A 17,357-nucleotide genomic window follows, 5' to 3' on the forward strand; every position below is an offset into this window, starting at 1 on the left:
GATGGATGGTTGGATGCAGAGATATAGAAAGATATAGATTGTGCAAAACCCAGGTTATAAAGAAAGGAAAGGGGGCTGGAAAAAGGGTGGACCCCCAAGCCAGGCTTAGCAGCAGCTGTAAAAAACAAAATAAAGGTAAAATTAACCCACCTCCCAAATCAGTCAAAATCCTACCTGATTTCTAAGGCTCAACAGAATTATGTTCCCAGGAATCCCCTGTGAATGGAATGTGAGATCTGTCTAAGAAGAAGTGGGAGGCTGCCGTGTTTGTACTGTTTGTCTCTTTCTGGAAGAAAGGAATGTACACTGGGGCCTGATACCCTCCTGAGAGGTTGTCCTGACCAGCAGGGCAGCTGCATTGCTGGGGAGGCAGCAAGCTGGTAAGGTCTCGCTTCCCAGAGCAGCAGCTGGTGGGTTGCCATGGGTTCGGGAGTCCTTGCTGACACAGAATGGTTGCCTTGGGGACGTCGGGAGAGGCAGCCTTCCTGGCCAGCTCCAATGAGTGAAGGAAAAATACCAGGGGTAGGGAGAGTAAGAGGAGGATCACAGGCCTCATGGAGCAGCCCACAAAATCCCTCACAGCAGTGCTTCATTGTCTATAAGAGATGTGCTGTCTCCACCAAATCCCACCAGCTAAGTAGCAGGGAAAAAGCAGGTGGGTGGGGAGGGAAGTACTTGATTACAACCCCATATGTTAATCTCTATCCAATCCAGTCACTTGGGTTTCAGTGTCTTGGAGCCTGAGTGGATGAATGGACTAAAGCAGACCTTGAGTTTTGTGCAACAGTGGGATGGAGTGTGAGTGGGGAGGGACATACCTGGCTGTGTTCTCGAGCCAGGAGGGACAGCTGCCCCATACCTCCTGTGACTTCCGCTGTCCTGCATCTTGCCTGACAAAGTCCCTGGGTAGTTTGTCTGGCCATAATTTGTAATTTGCTCTTGTGGCAAGTCACAATGTGGTTTCTCTGACTGATCAAGACTCAAAGCCCTCTTCCACCACACTCGAGGGGTGCTGAAGGTTAGGATGGCAGGACCCAAGGTGCTTTGTAGGATGACCTCAACATTCCCCACCCTCTTAAAAAAAAAAAAAAAAAAAAAAAAAAAAAAAAAAACCTGGCCAGATGACTCTCCTCCCCAATAGCCAGCTTCTCAGCAATTCATCAGCTACTCTAACAAGTATAAACTGAGGTCAGCTTAGGGATGGAAATGTTCAGGCCTCCTTCAGCCCAAGCAGGCTGAGCATGTGAGATGTGACCACACTCCACCTATAGCTGGGCAAAAGCTTTTTCCTGCCCCTCTCATCCCATAACTTCCTAGTAGGGTGATATCAAGGCCACCTCCAGACCTCCCACCTCCCAAGACTCAGGAAAGAAAGCACAATCCTCACTTTCCATTCTTCTTCCTCCCTTCCACCCCTACAATTACATGAGCTTAGATGTGGATCTTTCCCCAGTTTAGCCTTCAGATGAGACACCAGCCCCAGGTAATACCTTGACTGTAGATCAGCAGAGGTGGCCTCTTCCTCCCCACAACTGCTCCCTCTATGCAACCAAGAGGCAAGGCCTGAGCAGGCAGGAGAGGGTAGGGAAACTGGAGCAACACATCAAAGCCAGCCTTGATCTGTTAAGTAGGAGTTAAAGAAACTTGGAAAATCTTTTTCCTCTCCTATTGTTTTGCCAACAAATTGCGTTTTGAATATCAAAACGTTTTTCTTTCTGCTCTCCCCTGTAGCAACCTCAATCTTTTTCCTCAAGGCTGCTGGATGCTGGTTCAGACTAAAAAACAAAGGGAAGAGTCTCATTAATACTTTTCAAACGATTGCTCTCTTTCTCAGGTCAACGCAGAGAAAACTAGAAACAGTTAGAGAGAAAATTTGCAGGACTAAGTATTAGGTCTAGAAGGCTGGTCTAGCACTTTACTGCTGCCTCAAAGTAGTTACATTCCTGATTTGGCAACCAGCATGCAGCAGGCTCTTCCTTTGAACAGGGCAGACCCCATTTTATGAGTGCACCAAGGTTTCTCCAGGTGGAGGGAACAGATTCGAGCTAAACAAGTGTTTGCGCAGCTTATGAATAATCTAGGGACCAGCTAAGAGGTGCAGCGTAGAAGATGCTGAACAAAGAACCAGATGATCGCATCTGCCTAGGGCAAAGCAGCGCCTCCCCAGGAAACAAGCTGGCACACCCACATTTTCACTTCTCTTCTTTTCCTGGCACCTCGATGACTGTCCCCTCCTTCATCCTGATAAGGGCAAACACAGCCATCTCCATGCCAACATGCTCTCACCACACTGAAACTTCCACGTTTGCAGTTTTTTCCCATGTCGATTGCACTCCAGGTTGGATGTGTCCAGTGACAGGTAGAGAGGTGCTGAGTGCACGGGCAGGTGACAAGCAGCTCAACCCAGGAAGGTCTCCTCTCTGTTCCCATCCGCGTTAGCCTTAGAGGGCACCTCCTGCCTGTTGTCCTCCTCCTATGTTTCAACACCTGTGCTACCTCTGCTGAGTTACCAATGACCAGGACTAAATACAGCACCACCCCTGCAACAGTGCCAGCTCTCTTTGAGCATCTCCTCTGTGTCCAGGGGATGGGGCTGGATGCATATATTTCTTAGAAATACTCAGGCATACTCTTCGGTGTATAATGGTATTCCCATTTCATAGAAGTGAAAACTGACACCAGGATAGAAAAATAGCTGAATTAAGGTCACGCGACTAGGAGACTGGACCTACTTTTTGGACTGCTTAGCAAACTTTCCTATTATCAAAAGTATTAAAAGATAGTTTTCCAAAAACAGGTGAGATCATGACTCTGATATTTTAACACGTGTTGAAGATTTTACTTGACTTAATGAGGGAACCAGACAGATGTTACAAAGGAGAAGTCTGAAAAGCAGAAATTTATAGGGAGTAGGAAAGTGGAAATGAATTTACAAATAGACCGAAACTGGCTTTTTCCTTAGGGAAGAGGGCAGTCAATTGAACCACTGGACAGGATTTATTTGCATGTCTATAGACAAGAATTATTTTGCATTGCTATCAGTTATGTACAACTTACAGAGCCATAAAATAGCTCAAAGACCCTGAAAGGCTAAAATCAGATAACATGCAAAGATAGGCTTGAAACAACCTAGTTTTCCATTGGCGACACCTAGTGATCTTTTTTGCTTATTCCAAATTTCCTTACGGGGCAAGTCCTTGGCCAGATCTAGGTGATCCTGGTAACTCACGGAGAAAATCATCTCTGCTGATGTGGTCAGGCTAAGGCTGCCAGCCACATGGAGGAAAGAGAAGGGCAGATCCCCAATGTTACTGAGCATCTACCACATGTCAGGCACTACTACTTCAAACACTTGGCACATGCTAATTCATTTAATCCTCACAATAACCTATGAGAAAGGCTTCGTTGATGTTCCATCTTATGGATGAGGATGAGAGTATCAGGCCAGCCAAGGAGCTTGTCCAAAGTCACACTCAAAGCCAGATACAAACACAGGAGTCAGAGGCCAGAGTCATCTCTTGAAGCTCTGTGCCATCCTGTCTTACAGAACAACCTGGAAAGAAAAGCAGAGTGAAATAATGATGGACAATGACAGAGCGAGAATGCAGATGGGGTTGCAGCGGGGTGAGTTCTAGCCCTTATGGCTCTGGAACCTTTAGAAGGTTCTAGAAGGTTCTAGCGCCCTTCCTCCCGTGGATTCTCAAGCAACCTCAGCATCCTTTTCTAGCTACCAACGACAATAATCCTGCATCCTTTTATTGCTTAAGCTCCTTTGAGTTGTACTTTTTTTTCCATAAAGAATCTTGACTTATGCATCTATTAAGTGACAGAACTGAGTCAAAACTTCATGTGCCTAAAATGCATAGCTGCATTGCTCCGTTTTTCTCACCTGGAAATGGGACCATTCTAGTATCCACCCTGCTGGATTGTTGTGACAATTGGGTACATTGATTCAGCAAAGCTCTGAAAAGAATGTCTGGCAGCTAAAGGTGCTCAGCGTTGTTACCAGGTTATCAAGTTAGTGGTACCATCAGCTCCATTTTGCATATTGGTACACTGGGACAAAAAAAAAGTCACCAGTTTGTCCAAGATCACTCCCCTGCCACCATTGATCAGCAAATGGCAGAGCCAGAAATTGAAACCTGAAACCAGGCAGTGATTAGAGCCTGTCAGCTTCACCTCGACCCTGGGAGGGCCCTCAAGAAGCCATCTGGCCCCTCTCCTTCTGTCCAGAGCTGAGTAAGTGTTCTGGGAGCCTGGGCCAGGCTTCCAGGCTAGGAGGACTCCCAGAGCTGGAGCTGGCTCCTTTCCCCAGCTTGCCTGGAGTTGAAAGAACCACAGGCAGGTGGGGCCTCCCAGCTCCACACAGCAGAGGCCAGGTGAGTGCAGTGCTCTGGGGCGGTGGCTCCCACTGAGCCAGAGTCTTATGCAAATAGACCTGCTCCCATCCACCTACCCAGGTGCCATGGAGGCGGCACCATACCTCTCTACTTGCACTGCCTCCACCTCGTCTTCCCTGCCATCTCCACCGTATGGAAGCATAAATCCAGTTAATGTGTCCAAAAAAGAAAAATCAAAATGTCAGATCTGCAGAGATGGTTCAATTGAAGGAATATTGATTGTCACAGAGAATATTCTCACTTTATTCACCTACTTAGTCTGCTCCCCTAGGCGCATATGAATTCATCAAATATTGTCACAAGCGTGTAATCACATTTGTTCCCGCATTGTTGCGACTGCTGGGGCTTTGGCCCTGCTCAGCGTGCCTGTCCCGGGTTGGGTAAGGGCAGGGGAGTGTGGGAGGGAGAGGAGGGGGTCGTTGTTGTGGTTTGGATGTTTGTCCTCTGCAAATCTCATGTTGAAATGTGATCCACGATGTTGAAGGTGGAGCCTGATGGAAGGTGTTTGGGTCATGGGGGCAGACGCCTCCTGAATGACTTGGTGCCCTCTCTGCGGTAATGAGTGAGGTCTCCTTCCATTAGTTCACAGGAGAGCTGGTTGTTTAAAGGGCTCCTCCCTCTCTCTTGTTCCCCTCTCACCATGAGACATGGCTGCTCCAACTTCGCCTTCCACCATGAGTAAATGCTTCCTGAGACCTCATCAGAAGCCAAGTCGATGCTGGTGCCATGCTTCCAGCCTGCAGAATGGTGAGCCAAGTGAACCTCTTCATAAATTACCCCGCCTCAGGTATTCCTCTATAGCAACAGAAAATAGACCAATACAGTGGCCAGGGCATCGTGTCATGGCATTTTACCCAGGACAAGGCACTTTGCCATACAGCATCTGAACTGATCTTTAACACCACCACGTGGGGGAATCAGGGAGGAGTTATTCCTGCTTTTCCAGGTTAGATCCACAGAGTTAAGCAACTCATCCAAGATCATGCTGCTAATAAGCTAGAATTTGAACCTTGATTTTCCAGCTTCAAATTTGAGACCGCTTTCTCTCCACCTGCCCTTTGCTGCAAATGGTGGCTCTGATCCAGACAGGGCTGGAGATTGGGGGCGGAGGGGTCCTCTGGGCTTCTGCATGGTTCTGTCTACACTGTGGATCATGAGTCCACTCTCTGTCCAGGCCTGGACACAGACTCAAGGAGATGCCCCATAGCTCTCAATGCACATATTAACATGGAAAAGAAGGAGACGTAGCTTTTTGAGACTAACAACTGGAATTGTCAGAATGCCACACTGCAGACTTGACCTATGACCCCTCTGAAGCTGTTTATTGAGTTGGCATGACACCAGAACAAGGTAAATCCTGAAGAACCCTGAGAAAGCAGCACAAAACATTGCAGAGAGCATCTTAGTCCACTAAGACCTGCATCTCTTTTTCTCTTTTTCTTTTCTTTCTTTCTTTCTTTCTTTCTTTCTTTCTTTTTTTTAGACAGAGTCTTACTCCTTTGTCCAGGCTGGAGTGCAGTGGTGCAGTCTCAGCTCACTGCAACCTCTACCTCCCGGGTTCAAGTGATCCTCCTGCCTCAGCCTCCCAAGTAGCTGGTACTACAAGCATGTGCACCACACTCAGCTAATTCTTTTTTTGTATTTTTAGTAGAGATGGGATTTTGTCATGTTGGCCAGACTGGTCTTGAGCTCCTGACCTCAGGTAGCCCACCTACCTCGGCTTCCCAAAGTGCTGGGATTACAGGCATGTGCCACCATGCCCGGCCTGAGACTCCCATTTCTGATACACCAACCAAGAAGAGGGGTCGGGCAGCAAAGTCCCCGAACGCACTTGCACCGTAAGTTGCAGGGTCTCTCCAGACACCTTCCAAGAAAGCAGGACCCTAGAGTATTTGGACCAGCCTTTCTTATGGTGTGTCCCAAGAAACAAGGGCTCTGAAGATCTGAAAAGATTTTGCAGTCAAGTAAATTTGGAGAACTTTGGGTCAATTAAAATTAAACAGATTATTTTGATCCAGGGTTTCTTGGAACCTCCATCATCTTGGTTATAATAAGAACAACCCACGTGGACTGTACCCCAGTATGCCCCACACCATTCAAATACTAACTCATTCCAGCGCTGCTATCCCCATTTTACAGCTGTGTAAGCCAAGACACAGAAAGTGACCTGGCTGAGGCCAGGTGTTCTTGCACGACGGAACAAGATGAGAAAGCTAGAATCAGCAGCGACTCTGAGGCAGGTAGACAGCACAATACTTCCGAACCTTCCTCAATTCTGGATCTGCCTCATCCTTTGTTCTGTCCCAGAGCATCTCCTGAGACTCAGGTTCTGTGGAATACTTAAGAACTCTGCTTTAAAGAGCTTTCCTGACCGGCTGGCTCAGGTAGCTCTCAGAGCTCCGTTCAGCTACACACCTCGGAGCAAATGCAGGTTGATCTGGTCCCTGCCTCTTTCTTCTTCCCCAGGGAAGCTCCTGGGCTGTCGGGGGCCTGAATCCAAAGGCAGGAGCCACGAAGAAAAATCCAAATGTGCTGGCCGGATGTGGAACAGTGCTTCCTTCTCTCTATCACTCTTCCATAGTCCACCTTGAAGAAGGAATGTTCCCATGCTCTTCCTCCTCATCGTGCTCCTGGCTGAGCACCAGTTCTGGAAACTCCCAGCCAGAAGCAGAAAGGATCTTTCCAGTGGTTAGACTCAGCCCAGAGGAATAGAGATGCTAATCACTTTAGCAGCTGCCCCTCTGTGCCCACCTGGGGCTCAGCCACACCCACCCGTAATTTCTGACTCGACGTGATGCTCTGGCTGGAGTTCTCAACAGATGCATGGAGTGGGGGATTTTATTCCTAGGAGTCTTTGCCAGGAGCTCATCCCTGGGAGGGAGAGGGGAAATGTGGCCTTAATAGAAGAATATCAATAGGAAACCATGGTGAGAAGACATAGTTGGCCAGAGCTGGGGATGGAGTAATTAATTCTACTTAAGTAAAACGTTACCAATAATTAAACGTACTAATTAAGAAAAATTGGATCAGCTGTTGTCAGTGTGGCACAGAAGCAGGCGCTCCACTGACACATTCCTGGGGCAGCTTCCCACTGGGAGTGGATGGGACTAGACGCAGCCCACATGATCACCTTGGGGCCCAGGAGAAACCAGAGGACCTGTGAGCTGGAAAGGCTCTGTGAGAGGAAGCCACAGGCTTGGGGGCAAGTCTGGTAAGGTGACAAGTCCAGGAGGCTGGGGAAGACTCCACAAGAAGGGTCCAGAACCTGGCCCCAGTATGTCCACCTGTACGAAGCCCAGGAAGTCTGTGCCAGATGGGGACAGCAGACAGCAGCTCTCAGGCGGTAGAAGGGCAGGTGAGATGCTTAAAAAAGATGGATCCTAGTGGTAAGTTCAGGGATAGGAGATGGGACAGGCAGAGAGGACAGATCAGGACTTAGGCAAGGACAGGCATCTGCTGGTTGGCAGGTGAGTCTCCAGTGGTCATAACTCAGGTGAGGTCAGCAGGCAGCAAAGTGTCATAGCAGGAGCCAGACGTGGAAGACAGATGCACGTGCTAAGGGGGGGTTCCTCAGCCTTGGCACTGTGGACATTTGGAGTCAGACAATTCTTCGTGGTGGGGAAGGGCAGGAGTCTGTCCCAGGCATTAAAGGATGTTTAGCAGCATCCCTGGCCTCTATCCACTAGATGCCAGAGTTATCCCCCAATTATCACAATCGAAAATGTCTGCAGACATTGCTAAATGTCTCCTTGGGAGGCAAAATCACCCCCAGATGAAAACCACTGAGCTGACTGTTTTCTTTTTTAACCAGTAACTTTACGCCACAAAGGTTTACTGCTTGCTCCTCTGAAGAGACTTGCTCTTCAATGGGTTTCACTCCAACAGTCATTCAGGCCCCAGGCTTCCTCCCACTCATGGTTCACTGACCACGCTCCCCCCACCAGCTTGAGGGTCCTCCACTGGATCATTCACATCCAGCTGGCCAATGAGCTCAGGGACAGTGTGGACAGATATAGGGGCCAGGCCTGGAAGTGACTGATATCACTTTGGTCTATAGGCCCCACTTAACTGCAAAGGGTGAACCTGGCCCAGCAGTGGGCAAGGAGGAAACCCTGGAAATGACAGACAGCTACTCCCATGCCATGTCAGCTTTCGTTCCTGGCCCTGACTCTGCCATGGATGGCTCCTCTCACCTGGGCCAGTCCCTCCTCCAGGCCTCAGTTTCCTTCCCTTCAAAGGCCCCTTCCATAAACAAAAGGTGGTCTATCCATTTAATGGAATATTACTCAACAAAAAAAAAAAAAACAGAATGAAACACTGATGTGGGCTACAACATGGAAAAACCTCGAAAACAAGCTGTGTGAAAGAAGCCAGACACAAAAATATTTTACAATTCCATTTGTATGAAATATCCAGGGTAGGCAAATCCGCAGAGACAGAAAATAGATTCGTGATTGTCAGGGGCCAGGAAAAAGGAGGGCAGGGGGTGACTGCCTCCTGAGTCCAGGGTTCCCTTTTAGGGTGCTTAAAAATATTTTAGAACTGCATAGAGGTGATGAGTGTACTAAATGCTGCTGAACTGGATACTTTAAAATGGCTACTTTTACGTTAGGAGAATTTTACCTCAACTAAAAAAAAATTTAAAGGAGCTTCCACCTGTAACCTTCAGTGAATGTTTAAGATCCAGGCAGCTCAGGAACCAAGCTAGGGCACCCAAAAGTAGGAAAATGAGATTCTGTTTTCCCCAGAGACACACCCCAAATAAACAAGAAAACAAAGTCCCCGAGTCCCCACTCTGCCTTTGAATCAACGCAGTATAAGTGAGCTTCATAAACTATAAAGCTCTCTATAAATGTAAGCAGACATTATTACTGGGACGCTATGCAGGATCTCATTGTTATTCCGAATGCAGCCAGGGCAGGGCTGGACATGAAGGGAGTGAGCTGCATAAATGCGTGTGTATTAAGGGCAAGCCAGCACAGGGGTTCTAAATGCAGTGGCCCAGAACAGCCATTACTATTTAGGATGATGTAAATTAATAATGAAGCTGCTATTTCTTGCTTCCTGGGTGCCGAACACTGCACAACACACCTTCGTGCATCTGCTCAGTTAATCTTCTCTGCAGTCCTGAAAGGTAGTAGGATTAGAACTGTTTTAAGATGAGAAACAGAAAAGTGAAAGGTTAAATAACTTGCTACATGAGTTATCTATTGCTAAGGAACAAGTTATCCCAAAGCTTAAACTGTGGCCTAAAACACAGTTATTATCTCATACTTTCTGTGGGCTGGGAATCTGGGCATGGCTCACCTGTCTTCTGTCTCAGGGTCTCTCATAGGCTGCAGTTGAGGGTCTGAGGTCTCATCTGAAGGTTCAGCTGGGGAAAGAGCCACATCCAATCTCATGTGGTTGTTGTGATTCAGTTCCTTAAGGGACTGAGTGTCTTGGATCCTAACTGGCTGCTGGCTGGAGGCCACTCTGTTTCTTGCCACCTGAGCCTCTCCAACATGGCAGCTTCCTTCCTGAAAGTGGCAAGCCGAGAAGACACTAGACTCTAACAAGACAGGTTGTCATCTGTTGCAGCCTATCATGGAAGAGCATCCCCTACCTTTCCTGTCTTCTATTGACTGGAAGCAAGTCACTAAGTCCAGCCCACACTCTAGGGGAGGGGACTAATACAAGAGCCTGAGCATCAGGAGGTGGGAATCAGAGAGAGGGACCATCTCAGAGTCTTCCCACCATGCTTGCCAATGGTCTGTGGGTGCCAGAGAGCCAAGCTACATGTGCCCTGGATTTGTAGAGGAGGCTCAAGCCCATATCATTGCACTGCACTTTCTCCATGTTCTTCAAGGGTAGGCAGCATGTGGGAGAAGGCAAAGAGGGAGAGAGAAAGAAAGAGATCTTTCTACAGAACAAAAAGATGCACTAAGCTCTTTCTGGCCAGGCTACACTGATGAGGCTGTTCCTGCAGGACACAGCCCAGAGCTAAGGCTGCCCCCGATATTAATGGAGTCCTCATTAGAGGCATGAGCAGGGCTGCATTTTAATTGCCTGGCAGAGCCCTGAGCACCTAAAGGGGAGACTTTCCACATCCTCCTCATCATGACTATTAATAGGCTGGGAACATTCAGGGCTGCTCAAGCCCAGGGTTGGCAACCCCCACTCCCACCAACACAAGCAGCTCAAGTCTTCTCCAGGCCTCTTTACATCAGCCCCATAAACCTGCGATGACCAAGGACAGTACCTGGCCTTTCCCCCAAGGCTGGTACAGTGTGTGCCTGGAACTTGGGTCTTCTGAGCATCTGGGAGATGAGATGGTCAGAAGATGCAACCTGTCACTACCCGACCTGCTCAAGGGAAGGGCCTCACCTCCTATCCCTGTCTCCCTGGCAGCCAGCACAGTGCCTGGCAGGTGGACCTCAGTAGGTGAGATGAGCCAATGGCTGCCCACAGGAGTCATCTGTGGAGATGTGGTGGGATGCTCATGAGGCTAAGTTTGAGCAGGGAAAATTAGTCTTTGCCAGCTTCTGATTTCCCATCTATCTTTGGGTGAGGGGGATGTTTTCAAACTCTCTAATGGCCAGAAAACCAAGGGAGAGGGGAGGATCCCTGAGATAAGCAGGCTGAGTGCTTTTGTAAGTATTTACCTTCTTGGTGCCCCAGAGATGTAACCACATAAAATGTGATCCCCCCCAGCATCCCCAACTTCCAATTCAGACAGGGTAGAGCTGCCATGCCTCAGTGTACCTCCATGGTTGGAAGTGGACACCTGCCTTCTGTCCCACCCCATTTCTTTCTCTAGGGATTGCCAGGTTTTGAAACATAAAAGCCTCTATGCAATCCCCTTGCAGCCATAAAGTGGGGCCATTTGCTATTCAGCCTCCCTTCCAAGTAGAACTCGAGAGATTCCAGTGTGCGCTGCTTTCTCCTCACCTAGGGGTGCCTACCGGCAGTGGGTCCAAAGTGAGTTCTCTGACTTCTCTCTTACTAAAACAGGGATAAAAACAATCTTAATAGCAGGAACCCTCCCACCCCCGACAACATGCGTGCATGTACAGGCAGCCTGACCATTTGTGCCACATGAGTAGTCTAGAAGGCCACCTTTCCTTCCAAGGCCTCCCTCACTTGGATGGGCTGGTAACTGTATCATTCTCATTTGCAAGGCTGGACTAAGTCTTGTAGGGCATGTTCTCCAGTGGCCATGGAGACCCTCTTGACTCCTCCTACAGGAAAATGGGCAGCTCCTCCCCCTGAGAAGTCTTGGCCAAGCAGGGTCAGAGCCCCCACCCCCTGCCCACCTCCTCCCTACCCCCTCCTCCCCAGTCGCAGGTCTCCTTTCCTCCAAGTTCCAGCATGCCTCCTCCTGCCTCCCTAGGCCCAGCTTCGCTGTGCTGGGAGCAAAGAAAGCTTTATTGAATTTTCGCAAGTACTTTGCATGGCGTCTGATTTACAATTCATAACCTGGATTATACTGCAAGTTCAGCCTTCCGGGGTCGGTGTAATTTAGATCTCGGAAATATTTGCCATGCTTTCAATTCCCCTGACATCTCAGGGATTGGAAATGGATTCTGCCCCTGGAGGTTTGCTATTCAGAGGGGGCGATGGAAGCAGGTACAGCGATGAAGACAGCTCACAAAGGGGTGATGGGGAGGCAGTGAGGCGTGAAAACTGAGAGGTGGGGAAAGACAAGGTTAAGCAGCAGCAGGAGGGAACGATCACACGCATGAGACAAAGGGGCAGGAAAGGCCACGTGACCGGGGCTCCCTATTACCTGCACGCATCACCTCTGCCTATGTGGGGATGGCCCTGGGGAGCACTAATCAAGTTAAAGATCTCAAGATGAAGCCATCTTTGATTTAGGGGGGACCCTAAAGATAAGTTCATTCTATTTGGGGTATAGTGCTGCTGTCCAGGGGAAGTGGCTTGGCAGCATGGAGCAACCCACCCTCCCAACCCACCTTCTGGTCCTGCCTCTTTCCCTACCTGCCTGGAAGAGGGGCAAATCCTCTAGCCTTTTTCTTTAGCCAGTCTTATATAATTCACATATCATACAATTCACCATTTAAAATGTGCAATTCAGGCTGGACATGGTGGTAATCCCAGCACTTTGGGAGGCCGAGGTGGGCAGATCACTTGAGGTCAGGAGTTTGAGACCAGTTGGCCAACATGGTGAAACCCTGTCTCTACTAAAAATATACAAAAATTAGCCAGGTGTGGTGGTGGGCACCTGTAATCCTAGCTATTCGGGAGGCTGAAGCAGGAGAATCTCTTAAACCCAGGAGCTGAAGGTTGCAGTGAGCAGAGATTGAGCCACTGCACTCCAGCCTGGGTGACAGTGTGAGACTCCATTTTAAAATAAATGAATAAAAATAAAAATGTGCAATCCAATGGTTTTTGGTATATTTACAAAGTTGTACACACATCACCAGGATCAATTTTTGAACATTTTCATTACCCCAAATACATAACCCCACACCCTTCATCATCACCCCTGTACTGGTTTCCTGGGGCAGCTGTAACAAATTAATCAAAACCTGGTGCCTCGAAATAACAGGAATTGGTTCTGTCTGTTGTGGAGGCAGGATATGGGCAGGACCATGCTCCCTCCAAAGGCTCCAGGGGAGAGTCCTCCATTGCCTCTTCCAGGTCCTGGTGGCTCCAGGCGTACCTGGGCTTGGGACTGCATCAATCCAACCGGTGCATCTGTCTCTGCATGGCCTTCTCCCCTTTGCCTCTGAGGGCCAAATCTCTCTCGGCCTTTTTCTTATAAGGACATGTGTCATTGGGTCTCCCTAAATCTAGCCTGACTCATCTTGAGAACTTTAACTTAATTATATCTGCTATGACCGTTTAAAAAAAAAAAATAAGTCCCCATTCACATGTTCTACAGGTTAGAATATAGACATATCTCTTGGGGGAACACAATTCCACCCACTACATTGTCCTGTTGCCCCCATCTTCCCCAGCCCCTGGCAACCACTAATCTACATAGATTTGCCTATTCTGGATAGCTCACATGGATGGAACCACACAATACACAGTCCTTTCTGATTGGCTTCTTTCACTTAGCACAATGTTCTCAAGGTTCATCCATGTAGTAGTATGCATCAGTATTTCATCTTTTTTGATTATTGAATAATACAGGTATACCATATCATATTTACCCATTCATCAGTTGATAGACATATGGGTTCTATCTACTTTTTCTTTGGCTGTTCTGAATAATGTTGCTGTGAAAATTCATGTACAACTCCTAACCACTTTTACCATTAACAAAATAGTGAGAATTTCATATTTGTCTTCCCCAAATCCCAGGGTTATGATGAGTACAGCAGGCAGGTTCTAGAATGGCTCTGAATGATCTCCCATCTCCTGGTATTCATGCTCTTGTGTAATCCTCTTGCCTTGAGCATGGAATGGACCTAATGGCTGATTTCAAATTATTAGAATATGGCAAAAGTGATGGGATGTCACTTCCAAGATTAGGCTATAACACACTGTGGCTTCTGGCTTGCCCTCACTCTCTTGCTTGCTGACTTACTTTCGCTAGTGAATCAAGCTGCTATGTTGTAATCTTTTTTATGGAAACGCCCATGTGGCAGAGAACTAAGGGCAGCCTCCAGCCAACAGCCCTCTAGGGACTGGGGCTTGCCAACAACCACATGAGTGAGCACCAAAGTAAATCCTTCCCCAGCCAAGACTTCAGATTAGACTGAATCCCTAGCTGACAGCTTGATTACAGCCTGAAGAGACACCCTGAGCCAGAGGACCCGGCAAAGATCACCAGGATTCTTGACCCTTAGACTGTGAGAGGATATTGTATGTGCATTGGTTTAAACTACTGCATTTGGGGTAATTTTTATGCAGTCTTCCATAAAGTAAACACAGAAGAAAAGATACTCTTGGGAGATCCTGGGCTGGTAGGATGGTGGGTCAGGGATGAGCTTACTGGGAACTGACACTTAGCCCAGATGAGCTGATGTTGAAAGGTCTTGGGTGTAGAAATTCCAACACCAAAGTCTATTAAATAATTTGATTTTCTTCTTTGGGATGGAGGAGAAGTAGTAAGATAACCAGAGTGGAAAAATCAGATGTGATATGTCATCTTCCTCCCTCTGAAGCTACGGAACCCCAAAGGCGTGGAAGTGAAAGAGGAAGCAGTGGCTAGCTCCAAATTTGCTCGAAAGCACTATAAAGAGTAGAATTGGGTCAAGGAAGTGGAAATCTGGGCTTCCAGAACACTGCTCTTTCTAGTGCATCAGATTTCCTAAAGGGCAAGGAAAGCATAGTATCTGATCCAGAAAATACAGCTTAGATGGCTGAGAGGGTGAATACCTGAGACAAGAAGATATCAAGGCTTAATGCTTAATGAAACTATCAAAGTGTAAAAACTGTGTTCCAAAAATGGCTAGGACAATATCACTCATCCTACATGGTCTTCTCACAATGTGACTTTGCCACTTCCTGGATCAAAATGTAAAGTCAACATCTTGCCTGGAATTAAGCAGATCTTAGTGACTCCCTCAGCAATGTATGGCAGGAATAATGCTATGTAACTTCCAAGGCTAGGTCATAACAGGTGACAGTTTCCACTTGCCTGTCTCTTGGGATGCTTACTCTTGGAACCTGGCTACCATGTTGTGAGGAAACCCAGGCTGCATGGAGAAGCTATGTGTAGGTGTCTTGCCAGACAGCTCCAGCCAAGGTCCCAGCCAATTGCCAGCATTAACTTCTAGACATGAGAGTGAGGAAGCCTTTCAGATGACTCCAGCCACCATCTGAATAAAACCACATGAGAGAAACCAAGTGAGAACTGACTGGTTAAGACCAGTTAATCTCAAAAATCATGAGAAATAGTAATAATTAACAATAGTTGTATTAGTCTATTCTTGCCCTGCCACAAAGCACTACCGGAGACTGGGTAATTTATAAAGAAAAGAGGTTTAATTGGCTCATGGTTCTGCAGGCTGTGCAGAAAGCATGACTGGGGAAGCCTCAGAAAACTCAAAATCATGGTGGAAGATGAAGAGGAAGGAGGCATGTCTTACATGGCTGGAGCAGGAGGAAGAGAGAGAAGGGGGAGGTGCTACACACGTTCAAACAACCAGATCTCTTGAGAACTCACTCACTGTCACAAGAACAGCAAGGAACAAGTGTGCCCCTATGATCCAGTCACCTCCTACCAGAACCCTCCTTCAACATGGGATTACAATTTAACATGAGATTTGGGTGGGGACAGAAACCCAAACCATATCAACAATTGCTTCATACCACTACATTTGAGTTGGTTTGTTACATACCTACAGGCAACCCAAACCAAGTGAAAATGCTATAATCATGAAGATGATGTATAGATAGATAGACTGATAGATGGATGGATGTATAGATGGATCAATAGATGGATGAATGGATGGACAGATGGATGAAGAGATGGATTGGGTAATAGAGAGACATCAAATGAGCAGTTATTATGTGACAGACACTAGACCAAGGGATTTATTGACATGATCTGTTTTTTAATTCTCACAACAATCTTATGAAGCTGGTATTCTTATTCCCATTTATAGAAACAGTAACTTAGATTTAGAGAGTTTCAACAATGTTCCTGAGATCACACAGCTACCATGGAATGGGTTCTCCTGACCCCAAAGTCCATGATGTAGTACGTTCTTCTGCCCCAAAGTCCGTGATCACGACATGTCTGCTGTGGAGCACAGGTAAAATACAGAGAATGTGAAACTGAGGATGAAAAGTGTTTGCTGGTATTGTTGTCATGATGGTGATGGTGAAGGTGGTCATGATGATAGTGAATGGTAGTGAGTGGTGGTGGAAGTAATAATAGTGAGAGTAATGATGGTGATAATGGTGATGGTGGTGATCATAGTGATGGTGGTGGTGGTGATGGTAGTGGTGATGGCTATGGTGGTGATGGTGGTGTAGTAGTGGTAGTAGTGGTGATGGTGGTGGTAGTGGTGGTGGTGGTAATAGTAGTGGTGGCAGTGGTGGACATGGTAGTTATGATGATGGTAATGATTTTGGTCATGACAGTTCTGATAGTAATGATGGTGGTAGTGGTGATGATAGTAGTGATAGTAGTGATGGTGGTGGTGATGGTAGTGATGGTGTTGGTGGCAGTAATGATGGTGGTGGTAATGATTTTGGTCATGGTGGTAGTGGTAATGGTGGTGGTGACACTAGTAATGATGGTAGTGATGGTGGTGATAGTAGTGATAGAGGTAGTGGTGATGGTAGTACTGGTGGTGGTAATGATGGTAGTTGTGGTAATAATGGTGGTGGCGATGATGATGATAGCAGTAATGGTGATGGTGATGGTAGTGATGGTGGTGGTGATATTAGTGATGATGTTGGTGGCAGTAATGATGGTGGTGGTGATGGTGGTGATACTAGTAATGGTGGTAGTGCTAGTGGTGATAGTAGTGGTGGAGGTAGTGGTGGTGATGGTAGTGCTGGTGATGGTAATGATAGTAGTTCTGGTAATAATAGGTGGTGGTGATGATGGTGATAGTAGTAAAGGTGGTGATGATGATGGTAGTTGTGGTAATAATAGGTGGTAGTGATGATGGTGATAGTAATGGTGGTGGTGACGATGGTACTTGTAATAATGGGTGGTAGTGATGATGGTGATAGTAGTCATGGTGGTGGTGATGATGGTAGTTGTGGTAATAATAGGTGGTAGTAGTGATGGTGATAGTAGTTATGGTGGTGGTGATAATGGTCACTGTGGTAATAAGAGGTGGTAGTGGTGATGGTGATAGTCATTGTGGTGGTGATGGTGGTAGTTGTGGTAATAATAGGGAGTAGTGATGATGGTGATAGCAGTCATGGTGGTGGTGGTGATAGTGGCAATGGTGTTAGTGGTGATGGTGAAGGTAATAGTGATGGCGGTGTTGGATGTGGTCATGGTGATGGTGGTAGTAGTAGTGGCATTAGCAGTGATGG

At 47.2% G+C, this 17,357-nt stretch overlaps 1 long non-coding RNA gene across 1 annotated transcript in view; it reads right to left on the bottom strand.

Moving 5' to 3' along the window:
- Window positions 1-2,818: 2,818 nt before the first annotated feature.
- LOC141581733 (uncharacterized) overlaps window positions 2,819-17,357 on the bottom strand; it is a 34,324-nt gene continuing 19,785 nt past the window's right edge. Inside the window, exon 3 of the long non-coding RNA XR_012514478.1 lies at window positions 2,819-3,553. This is a non-coding gene — a long non-coding RNA (uncharacterized LOC141581733). The remainder of the gene's footprint in view (window positions 3,554-17,357) is intronic.

The sequence above is a fragment of the Saimiri boliviensis genome, chromosome 17, assembly GCF_048565385.1.
Source record: "Saimiri boliviensis isolate mSaiBol1 chromosome 17, mSaiBol1.pri, whole genome shotgun sequence".
In the NCBI taxonomy this organism is placed as follows: Eukaryota; Metazoa; Chordata; class Mammalia; order Primates; family Cebidae; genus Saimiri; species Saimiri boliviensis.